Raw genomic sequence first — 11,768 nt, 5'->3', positions numbered from 1 at the left:
AAAAGTGGATCATTTGCATATCACAGCACCTTCTTCCTGTCGGTTAAATATCGTGTCGGTAGCGCGTCATCTTCGTGGTGGAGCAATTTTAAAGGCCAGTAGTGCAGTATATTTTTAGATGTTTACGGACTTTTGGGCCCCCTTTGTATTACTTCGCTGTGATGACTTCCGTGAGCGATGACGCTTCAGATGCTTATCTCGGACCAGTCTACACCATTTACAGTGCTCCAGCGTGACCAGTGCTCTGTATTAATAGGGTGTGTTAAGTTTTGTACGGTGAGCGTGCGCGCCAGGCAAGGGCCGGGCTTCGAGTCTCGGTCCAGCACGCAGTTCTAACCTGCCTAAAAGTTGTGCGGGGACTTGCAGGTTGGGCCGCAAAGCCGGCGCAGCGGGCAGTTCACGACCGGAGCGCGGCGTGCAGCGGCGTGCGTCCAGCAGGGCTCGCGGGGCGTGAAGGCGCGCGGCCTTGGCGCTCGCGAAATTCCCCGCAGGAGTCTCGTCGCCGCCCGCCATCGCCATCGCCATCGGCAGTCGGCCCGCGTGCTGCCCCGGCAGATGCGACTATATAAGAGAGGACGGCGCCCATCCCAGGTACAGTCCCACCCGTCTGCACGAGCGGCTCTCCCAGTCTCGAGATGAGGACTCTGGTGAGTACTGCTCTCTGCACTGATCGCTCTCCGCCGGTCTCCAGTAACTGGAAATGCTGACTCTCACAGTACGTGCATCAACAGCTGTACGCTGTTTGACCGTCTCAAAATTTGCGACTGGTCACCAACCAGCCAACTCTTGGACTTGCTTCATCTCAACCACACTTTATTTTTCTTCTCTTTTCAGGTGCCTATCTTTTCTTTTTGTCACCGTCATGTCCTCTTGGTAAATTGCTTTCCTTGTTTTCCTTTTAAAGGCTCATACAGGGTGTTTCAAAAATGACCGGTATATTTGAAACGGCAATACAAACTAAACGAGCAGCGATAGAAATACAACGTTTGTTGCAATATGCTTGGGACAACAGATGGCGCTGCCGTCTGGGAAACTCTATAGTACGATATTTTCCACATATCCACCATGCGTAGCAATAATATGCCGTAGTCTCTGAATGAAATTACCCGAAACCTTTGACAAACGTGTCTGGCGGAATGGCTTCACATGCAGATGAGATGTACTGCTTCAGCTGTTCAATTGTTTATGGATTCTGGCGGTACACCTGGTCTTTCAAGTGTCCCCACAGAAAGAAGTCACAGGGGTTCATGTCTGGCGAATAGGGAGGCCAATCCACGCCGCCTCCTGTATGTTTCCGATAGCTCAAAGCAATCACACGATCATAGAAATATTCATTCAGGAAATTAAAGACGTCGGCCGTGCGATGTGGCCGGGCACCATCTTGCATAAACCCTGAGGTGTTCGAAGTGTCGTCTAAGGCAGTTTGTACCGCCACAAATTCACGAAGAATGTCCAGATAGCGTGATGCAGTAATCGTTTCGGATCTGAAAAATGGGCCAATGATTCCTTTGGAAGAAATGGCTGCCCAGACCAGTACTTTTTGAGGATGTGGGGACGATGGGACTGCAACATGGGGCTTTTCGGTTCCCCATATGCGCCAGTTCTGTTTATTGACGAAGCCGTCCAGGTAAAAATAAGCTTCGTCAGTAAACCAAATGCTGCCCACATGCATATCGCTGTCAGCAATCCTGTGCGCTATATCTTTAGCGAATGTTTCTCGTGCAGCAATGGTAGCGGCGCTGAGGGGTTGCCGCGTTTGAATTTTGTATGGATAGAGGTGTAAACTCTGGCGCCTGAGACGATACGTGGACGTTGGCGTCATTTGGACCACAGCTGCAACACGGCGAACGGAAACCCGAGACCGCTGTTGGATCACCTGCTGCACTAGCTGTGCGTTGCCCTCTGTGGTTGCCATATGCGGTCGCCCTACCTTTCGAGCACGTTCATCCGTCACGTTCCCAGATCCTTTATTGTATCGCTTTACATTAAACCTCCGTTGAAAACTTTGTCTTGTTGCAACAACACTGTGTTCTAGGCGGTGGAATTCCAACACCAGAAAAATCCTCTGTTCTAAGGAATAAACCATGTTGTCCACAGCACACTTGCACGTTGTGAACAGGACACGCTTACAGCAGAAAGACGACGTACAGAATGGCGCACCCACAGACTGTGTTGTCTTCTATATATTTCACATCACTTGCAGCGCCATCTGTTGTTGAAAATTGTAACTACTGTAATTTCGAAAGTTTGTCTGCCTGAAAATGTACTGTTGTCCCAAGCATATTGGAACTAACGGTGTATTTCTATCGCTGCTCGTTTAGTTTTTATTGCCGTTTCAAATATACCGGTCATTTTTGAAACACCCTGTATGTATTTCTACTGGTTTGCTGTCTGTATGCGTCTCTGTATGTTTTGTCATAATATGTCTGCATCGACATGTATATTCCATAAGCCAATTTATGGTGTGTAGCGGGGTACTTTGTCTTCTACTGTCATGTCCCTCCTTTCCTTATCCAATCGTGAATGGTGCGGGGTAAGAACGATTATTGGTAAGCTATCGTATGTGGTCAAACCTCTCTAATTTTATCTTCATCGTCTTTTCGAGAGATGTATCTAGGAGGAAGCATTATGTTTGCTGACGCTTCCAGGAACGCACGCTTTCGGAATTTAAAAGCAGCCAACACCGTGGTACACTAAACGACCGTACTTACGATGAAAGGCGCTGTTCTTGTTCGGATATTCCCGATTCCTTCTGTCTTCCTTGGTAACAGCTCAGACTGATGCATTTTTTACAAATATTATTAAGTCTACGACTTTGCTTGCGCTGCTTTTTCTCGAATTTCAAGGCTTTATTGTGAAAAACTTACCAAACCCTTACGATTCAAAGGCCATTACTTTCTCCCATCGTTCGGGCGGCATATGAATTCTGCGGCGGAAAATTAGGGAACTTTCGTGGAGATCCACGGATCGATCCAAATTTGCACTTGTTCTTATGACCGGAAGAGCTGGTCAACCCGGTCGGACGCCACTGGTCGAAAATGCTGGTAGTTAGAGTGATTAATGTCTGGAGAATACGGTGGGTGGGATAGAACTTCCCATTTCATTGTTTCCAAGTATGTTTTGACAGGTTTTTGCTACATAGGGCGATTAATGTCATGCTGAAAAATCTCCTTTTCATGTATGTTGCTGTTAGTAGCTTTCAGTGCTCGGTTCAAAGGCATCTACAGATTTGGCTAACTATCTCCTGTATTTGTTTCCGTCGGTTTCAGTAGCTTCGAAAATCTTACCTCTTCCACCACCATGCTAGTCTTCGACATCAAAATCAAGTTGTTTGAAGCGCTGATACCATTCTCTGTACGTTATTTTACTAATAAGTGGCTCACCACAGGTACTACCCAGCATTATATCAGCGTCAGCCGCAAATTTATCAATGTTAATGCAGTAAATTAAAACTTCCCGCGAATGAAGAGAACTGAGCTCTTAAAATGATTTACTCTATAGAAAATAACTTGATAATGCAATCACAAATTAGCTAATATTATGATGGCGTTACATTCACAAATGCCTATGTTTATTGTACGCCACTTCCGACCTACCACCTGCGTTACCACTTGTCGCTATTGCCATCTATTGCAATCGGCGAAAGCAAAGTAGTAGACCTGATATTATTGTTATTATTCCTTTAAGACGTTTTTAAAACATTCTGGTCTGAATGGCAGTAAACTATTCCAATCGTTTCTTCATTTGAATCTGGCTCATTTGTTCATCTGGTTCTATGCTTATGCTGGTTAAGATATGTTCATCTTCCTCCAGGCACGCTATAACCAGTTTCAATGTCTGGCACATCACTGTAAGTTTGCAATTTGCAGAAATTCCTGAACAAGAGTTTTGACAGTGAAGGGATTTCTAATACGAAATTTCCAGTTTGGCCATTTGAACCTCTTTCTTTGCTTTTTATTTGTAACTGTGAATATCAGGAGCTCTTTTCTTCTTTTTCTCCCATTTTTAATGCAATCAGGATTCCGTTCCAAGTCGATAATTAAGAGCGTATAGTAGCACCATTAAACTGGTATATTGGTTACAACGTGATCCAGGGTGTATTGCGTGAATATGTTGTAACGCTTCTCATTATTACTTAAATTCCCTCTAAGTCAGATTTCTCCTTAATAGAGTAATCTTGCAATGACAGACTTACGGGCATGGATGTGTGTGATGTCCTTAGGTTAGTTAGGTTTAAGTAGTTCTAAGTCTAGGGGACTGGTGACTTGCGACATTAAGTCCCATAGAGCTTAGAGTCCTTTGAACCATTTCGGACAGACTTAGCGTTCAGTTTGTGTGTCGACTATACATCCTGAGGATTCTTCCAATGAGTCTCAGACTGGCGTCTGCCTAAACTGCGATCTGTACTCTTACTCTCAGGTATCTAATTGATGTGAGTGCAAGTGTGTGATCATACAATTGCGTGTCTTCCCGCCTGTTTGTGTGCGATGCGTTACGTTTATGATGAGGGCTCAAAATGGTTCAAATGGCTCTGAGCACTATGGGACTTAACTTCTAAGGTCATCAGTCCCCTAGAACGTAGAACTACTTAAACCTAACTAACCTAAGGACATCACACACATCAATACCCGAGGCAGGATTCGAACCTGCGACCATAGCGGTCTCGTGGTTCCAGACTGTAGCGCCTAGAACCGCTCGGCCACCACGGCCGGATTGATGAGGGTCAACTTCCAATTGCTGCACCAAAGATCTACCCCTGGAAGTCCATCTGTGTTTCGCTACAGTTTCCTAGCGTCGCGATTCTCTGTATACCGCAACATCATTCGCAGAAAACATCATGCAGCTGTCGGCGTCATCTACTTCGTAATTGATATACTGTATATTGCGAACATTAATGTTTCTACTGCACTCTACTGGGACACGGGCGAAGTTACTTTGACGTTTCAAGACTGCTCTTCGTTAAGAATGAGATGCTGTGTTCTAATTCTAGGATATTTTTAACCCCATCATAAGGCTTGTTTGACATTCCATACGTTTGTATTTTGTCCGTTAGGTAACAGTATTTCCCAGTAATTCTCATCACGCATTCTCGGAGAGAAATCCTCGGTTTTTGATCGGTTTTGCGTAAAAGTCCGTATCTCACTGCCATAATTCAAAACTGTCAATACCCACTCCCTGTTCCACAGGCGTTGGATGCTCTGTATAGTAAACTAATTAATTTAGCAACTGCAAGGCTATTTTTGACCTTACGTATATAACTGCCGCTCAATCACCGAATGTTTTCAGTTGTCCTTAATAAAAGACACCACCATCAATTGACTTTGTGACTTCATCTACTATATACTCCGCAAACCACTACAGTTTTATACTCATCCATAGGCTCAACACAAACACAGCACTTCACTGTATAAGCACACTCTTCAATACTCCATTGCCAAGTTGAAGAAAGCCAATGTCACACCCGTTCCCTTCATATCTCACCAAGAACGCTTTGCGCAATTCACCCACGCTGAAGCTCAACACATATGTTAATGCTACATTTTTCTTTAGTTAAAACGTATTTGATCTTGCACGAAATTGCGTATGGGGGTGGACTGGACTTTAATGATATAGTCAATTCATGGTGTATTGTCACTGTAAGTTAGAAATTGAGTAAGAAGTCCTTTTTATCACAGAACAATGAAGTGGTGTATTCTATGTGGTCAGATGACTCGGAACAGTCTTGACGCTGTTAATGTCTACTAGCCAAAATCAGTCGCACTAACCACGCATCGTTTCGTCTTGAGTTCTGTAGAAGAAGAAGGAAAAGGAATGCATGGTGCAGGCAGAGAACGCAGAAAGCCCAGCATATCTGGCGTTTGCAGTCGAGGAATATCCGATTACATTAAAACGGACATTGTTGTTACTTTTGGACGTGTACCAAGAAACTACTACGTAGTCTTAGAACCAGCCGACCTTACACCAATAAAATTACTAGCATTAACAATTTGGCTGTAATAATGGCGAGTAAGATTTCACTTCTTGAGAATGCGTATAAATAGTACACTGTTGCAGTTGGAGCCTAAAACACGACAAAAAGCCAGTGCGAATGCATCTCAAGCACAAATCAACCTCAACAATGCCAACAATCGACCAAACCTCGAAGCCGAACATGCAGACTTCGCCCGCCCTCCACACCTCTGAAATCTGTATCCACTTCACTGTCAGTACAGTCCATTTCACCTGTATTTGCTTTCTCAAAAAATTTAATGCTTATATGTCCTTGAACGTCATACATCACAACTTACTTCATTGCCTCATCCGTTTATCCTCGCCAACGAGAATCCTCTGCCGTGCTCACCAAATTTCCGCCCTACCACAGACGTATTGAACTCTTGCATATTTGCTAGTCATCTTAAACATAAAGCCGTCAATTACAATGTTGCCTTTGCAAATCTGTAATCTTGCGACATTGTCGCAGCTGCACACTTATGCATCCTTCACCTACCTAACTTTCATTACCTTTCTATAGCACCGCATCTCAAACGTTACGATGAGCTTCTTCCATACGCACTCCAGTTTCTCCTTACTCAAATCATCAAAGTCCTCGACCGCGCAGAAGCATTCAGTGTTCTCTCTCCACCTATCCGCTCTCCTCTGCAAATAAAAGTGGAGTTCCTGTTGCACTCGTAATGTTGACGCATCTGCTTTAGGTTTCATTGAAGACTGTTTTGACTTTCTGTATGGTGAGTCACTCCCTCCGACGACCATTTCTGTTTCGACTTCTTCACGTCTTTCCCGCTGCCGTTTCTTCTTGGCTTCCTGTTCTTGCTAAGTGACTTACATTACAGTATTTCTAAATTTCCCCGAACAGTTTGTACTGCCTTCTTTCATCGATCAGCTGAAGTACCGCTTCTGTTACACATGATTTCTTCGCAGTTACTTCTTTGTACCTATGTTTTTCTTTCCAACTTCTGTGATTGACCTTTTTTAGAGATGTTCATTCCTCTTCAACTGTACTGCCTACTGAGCTATTCCTTATTGCTATATTTATAACCTTAGAGAACTTCAGCGTATCTCGTTACCCCTTCCGTATACCATTTCTTTGCGCATCTCTGTCTGACCATATTTAATCTAACTAAAATCTTTCCATATTATCCGGTCTTTTCCAAATCTACCTCCTCCTCTTGTGATTCTTGAACAGAGTATTTACTATTACTACCTCAAATTTATTACAGAACTCAAATAGTCTTTCTTCTCTCTTATTCCTTTTTCCCAGACCATATTCTGCTGTAACATTTTCTTCTACTCTTTCCTCTACAACTGCATTTCAGTACTCCATGACTACCAGATTTTCATCTCCCTTTACGTACTGTATCACCCTTTCAATCAACCTTTCGATTAACTGAAACACTTCTTTCGTTACCCAAGGTTTTCACGCTGTTACCTTCCTTGTACCTGTGTAGAGTGTCCACGTTTTGCAACTGCCCTTTTTAGATACTTCCATTCCCCTTCAGCTGACCTGCTTACTGTGATATTTATTATCGCTGTAACTATAGCCTCAGAGTGCTTCAAACGAATCTCATTATTTCCCAGTACTTTAGTATTAAGCTTCTTTGTACACTGATCCTTTGGGACGAGTCTCTTAAACTTCAGCCTACTCTTCATCATTACTAATTTACGACTCGAGTCTACGTCTGTTCGTCGGTTCCAAAATCTGATTCCAGAACCTCTGTTTCACCATGATATAATCCATCTGGAATCTTCCTCTATCTCCAGTCCTGTATCAAGTATACCTCCTCATCTTGTGATTTTTGAACAATGTATTCGCTGTTACTACCTGAAATTTATTGTGTAACTCAATCTTTCTCCTGTCTCATTCGCCGGCCGGAGTGGCCGAGCGGTTCTAGGCGCTGCAGTCTGGAACCGCGCGACTGCTACGGTCGCGGGTTCGAATCGTGCCTCGGGCATGGATGTGTGTGACGTCCTTAGGTTAGTTAGGTTTAAGTAGTTCTAAGTTCTAGGGGACTGATGACCTTAGAAGTTAAGTCCCACAGTGCTCAGAGCCATTTGAACTTGTCTCATTCCTGATACCAAACCCATACTATCCCTTAACACATTTTTCAATTCCTTCCCCTACTACCGTTTTCCAGTCCCCCGTGATTATTAGATTTTCGTCTATTCTGTCGAATTACCCGTTCAATAAATTCAGCTAGCTTCTCTGACTCTTCATGTATTTGCGATGTCGGCATGTATGTTTGAACTATTGTTATAGCAATCTTATCAGTGAGCAGTTCAAAGTAACTCGGTCTCGGACCTACCTTCCTTTTCAGAACAAATCTTACTTCTGTTATACTGTTTTCTGCTTCCTCCGAAGTCCGCAAAATAATACTGAGGTGAAAGTCAGAGAAATGTACGCTCAAACGGAGGCTTACTGACGTTAATTCTGCCCTTGGACTGTTAGCGACTGGGACAGGAAAGAGAGCAAAACACAGTACAAGAAATAGTTACCACAAGATACAGAAATATGGCTTGCTGAGTAGGATTCCTTTCCTTTTCTTATCCCCAAGTTTCCTGTTATCCCTACTCCTCTTTCTCCTCCTCATTTCGCCTGTACCTTAATCAGGCCTTCTGCGTTTCTTACTTCTCTTTGAACTACAACACAGTGTGGTTCTTGCGTATCCTCTTTCATATCTAGGAACTTCCTAGATAAGAAATTGCTTCCGTGTGTCAACGTATCGTCTCATCAACCAGAACAACTCATTTGAGACTAATTTTTCTTTCGCATCATCAGACTTCTGGCTTGTTTGATACGGCTCGTGACGACTACCTCTTATGTACCAACCTTTTCATCTGAGAGCACACCTCATCGTGGATCGTTTATTGGATATATTTCTCCCTACAGTTTTGGCCCTGTACACCTCCTTATGCTCCCATGGGAGTTATTCGTTCATGTCTTTTCACATGTACTGTCATTTTGCCCCCTTTTGTACTCAGTGGTTTCCACATGGTCACTTCCTCGCCGTTTCCGTAGAGGACCTCCTCATTTCTTATCTGTCTAATTAACTGTCAGCGTTCTTCAGTGGCGTCGATTTTTACGTCACAAGAATGACACCTTAAGCGCTTCGATTCTCTTAGTCTCCGATTTTTGCACAGCAGATGATTCATGTCGGGTTCCAAACGTACATTCACAGAAATGTCTTCCTCAGGTAAGGCTTATGTAAGATACTAGTAGACTCCTTTTGGAAGGGACTGGTCTTTATTCCTAATCTATTCAGCTTCTTATTCTCCCCTTGCGTCGTCCGTCTTTGCTTGCAAGGTAGCAGAGTTACTTTACTTTCTCCATTTTGTTTCATCCAATTTTCATCAGTTTTCTGCTACTCTCGTGTTTGGAACACCTCAATACTCCTTTGCATTGTTCTCAATCCACCATTTGGTCGCAGCAGACTGTTCATTGGTACTATAACTCTTTTTCGGTTGGACTAGTATAGTAATGTCATTACGGAGTTATGGAGATAACAGGTAGACTTTTGCGGACAGTGTCCATATCATTACCGTCCCTTTGGGTGTACTGCTACCTCATCTTATAAAACTCACTATATCCTATATGTTTTCCGTGAGAGAATTCAACGACTGTATCGCTATTTAAAATTTTTTGTGTATCGTTTTATCTGAGTCGCAGTTGCACGTTCTTTTTACAACAGTATGACTAGTTTAGATCTCTCTGGATTGTCTTTAGTTCTATATAGTTATGTCAGCAACTTGTCGCCTCAGTACCCGAACTGTTCTGATGTTTAATTCCGATACAGACACGCTGGATTGCTGATGCAACTAAATCAGACTGAAGGTGAGACAGGGATATCGAAACTTGTCATGCTGTTACACAAAAAAAAGAACAATCCTGACTGAAAAATAAACGATATATGATTTCTGTAAATCCTATAAAGTACTTAAGCTGCAAAAGGTAGTCAATTATCGTGGATATCCATTCATCCCAAATTGTAACCGCCATTTCATTTATTTTCTTCTCTTGGTATTCGATATATAAATGCAGCAGCAGAGGTGAAGGGGTGTGCGCCGTTTGAATTAGGCCGTGTAATATGCTCAAGTTGATTTGTTGCTACCTGTAGTGGATGTCGATGAGTACGGGGCAGACGCCGGTGGTGGAGCAGGGCTGTGACAGAGCTGTGGTGTTGCAGACGCTGTTGGTGCTGGTGGCGGCCCTGGCGGCCGTGGCCCTGTGCGTCCCGCTGCCGCTGCCGCTGCCTGGCCCCGTGCCGGCCGCCCCCGCCGCCCCCGCCGCCCCCGCCGCCCCCGCGGCGCCCCGCGAGTCGCTGCGCGCCAGCGAGCAGTTCTACTACCCGTACGCCTACTCCTACTACCCGTACGGGTACTACCTGCTGGGCTGAGGCGGCGCCGCCCTCCACCCGGCACCTTCTCACCGACGCCCACGACGGACCCTCCACGGACCCGGCTCTCGCTTTCTGTACTTGTCAATTAGCCTTGTAGCGCATAATAAACAGACACTCCTGGCCAAAGTGCGTCTCTTATTACATGAAATAACTGCCGATTAACACACCTATTATAAAGGCCCCGTTGAAAAAAAAATTAATTTGTTTACTACTACTAGGCTAATTATCTCTACAGGACCTTTGTACTGAAATGTTTCCCACACCACCTTGTATTGTCTTCCTATGTGTGTGAGTAACTGTATGTACACTGTTGTGGGTAAATACATACAGCGTACACTGGGTGATGTGTGAAACTGATAGCGATTACAGGCTTCTGCTGTTGTAGAAATCTGCTCTAGTGCTGCAGATACCGTGTTGAGCTGAAAGTGGTAACCAAAGTACGGAGAAATATTCTTCGGGGCTCTGTTGCATAGCTATCGGATTGCTTTCGGTTCTGAGAAATGTCCAGGTACAATTGTGTGTTTAAATAATCCATGAAGTGACTTCTTTTCCGAAGAAATCATCGAACTATTTCACTAGAACTGAACGCTCCCGTCGGAACTGTTCTCAAGCTGGTGTTTATTATTAAATCACAATAGAAGTATACGCTGGGTGTATAATAACACGTACCTTCTTGAAATGAACAATATTTTATTGTTCTATTTACTGATTTCCTTCCATATACACCTATATTTTACAATGTGAATCAAAATCTCGCAATGGCGTCGATTTTTACGTCACAAGAACGGCTCTACTCTTGTAAAATTACTCTTAACAAGAACAAAAACTCTATATCCTAAGAACATTTATGTGAGCGCTGACCGCCACAAAGTAATAAACAATATCTTTGTCTCTCTCTCTCTCTCTCTCTCTCTCTCTCTCTCGCACTGTCACCGCAAGTTACGCTGCATGATACATCATACTATGCCTGTTTGTACATTCTATGATTCCAGTAGCGGAAACACGTTATACCTTAGTAAAGTTTCCGACGCACGCACTAACCATGCTACAGATGTTAAAATATTTCCTTAATCCATTTTTAAAAGATAGCATTCACTTTTTCCGTGCTGCTGTCTTTTCCTGAAATGAGAAAATATCACTGCGGAAAACTGAGATTCCTCAAAATGTGTAAACAGCGACCAAGATACAACATGGTCATGTACATAGGAACAAATACTCGATTAAAATTTAAAAGTGTTGCAGTCGAGAAAATACTATCCGTTCTTTATTTAATAGTCAATATGTTACATTATTACTTTAAAACACACAAATGATAAGTAAGTGATATCAAATCAAGGAGAAGTATTATCAAAAGCCAGTTACAAGTTATATGTCTTT

The 11,768-nt window shown here is 43.4% G+C and overlaps 1 long non-coding RNA gene across 1 annotated transcript; it reads left to right on the top strand.

Moving 5' to 3' along the window:
- The first annotated feature begins 415 nt into the window (after nucleotides 1–415).
- Nucleotides 416–10,517, top strand: LOC126354946 (uncharacterized). Its single transcript, XR_007565418.1, has 2 exons — nucleotides 416–647; nucleotides 10,179–10,517. It is a non-coding gene; the product is annotated as an uncharacterized LOC126354946 (long non-coding RNA).
- Nucleotides 10,518–11,768: the final 1,251 nt, after the last annotated feature.

The sequence above is a fragment of the Schistocerca gregaria genome, chromosome 3 (assembly GCF_023897955.1).
Source record: "Schistocerca gregaria isolate iqSchGreg1 chromosome 3, iqSchGreg1.2, whole genome shotgun sequence".
NCBI lineage: Eukaryota > Metazoa > Arthropoda > Insecta > Orthoptera > Acrididae > Schistocerca > Schistocerca gregaria.
The sequence above is the reverse complement of the archived record's forward strand: the minus strand, read 5'-3'. Positions and strand labels throughout refer to the sequence as shown.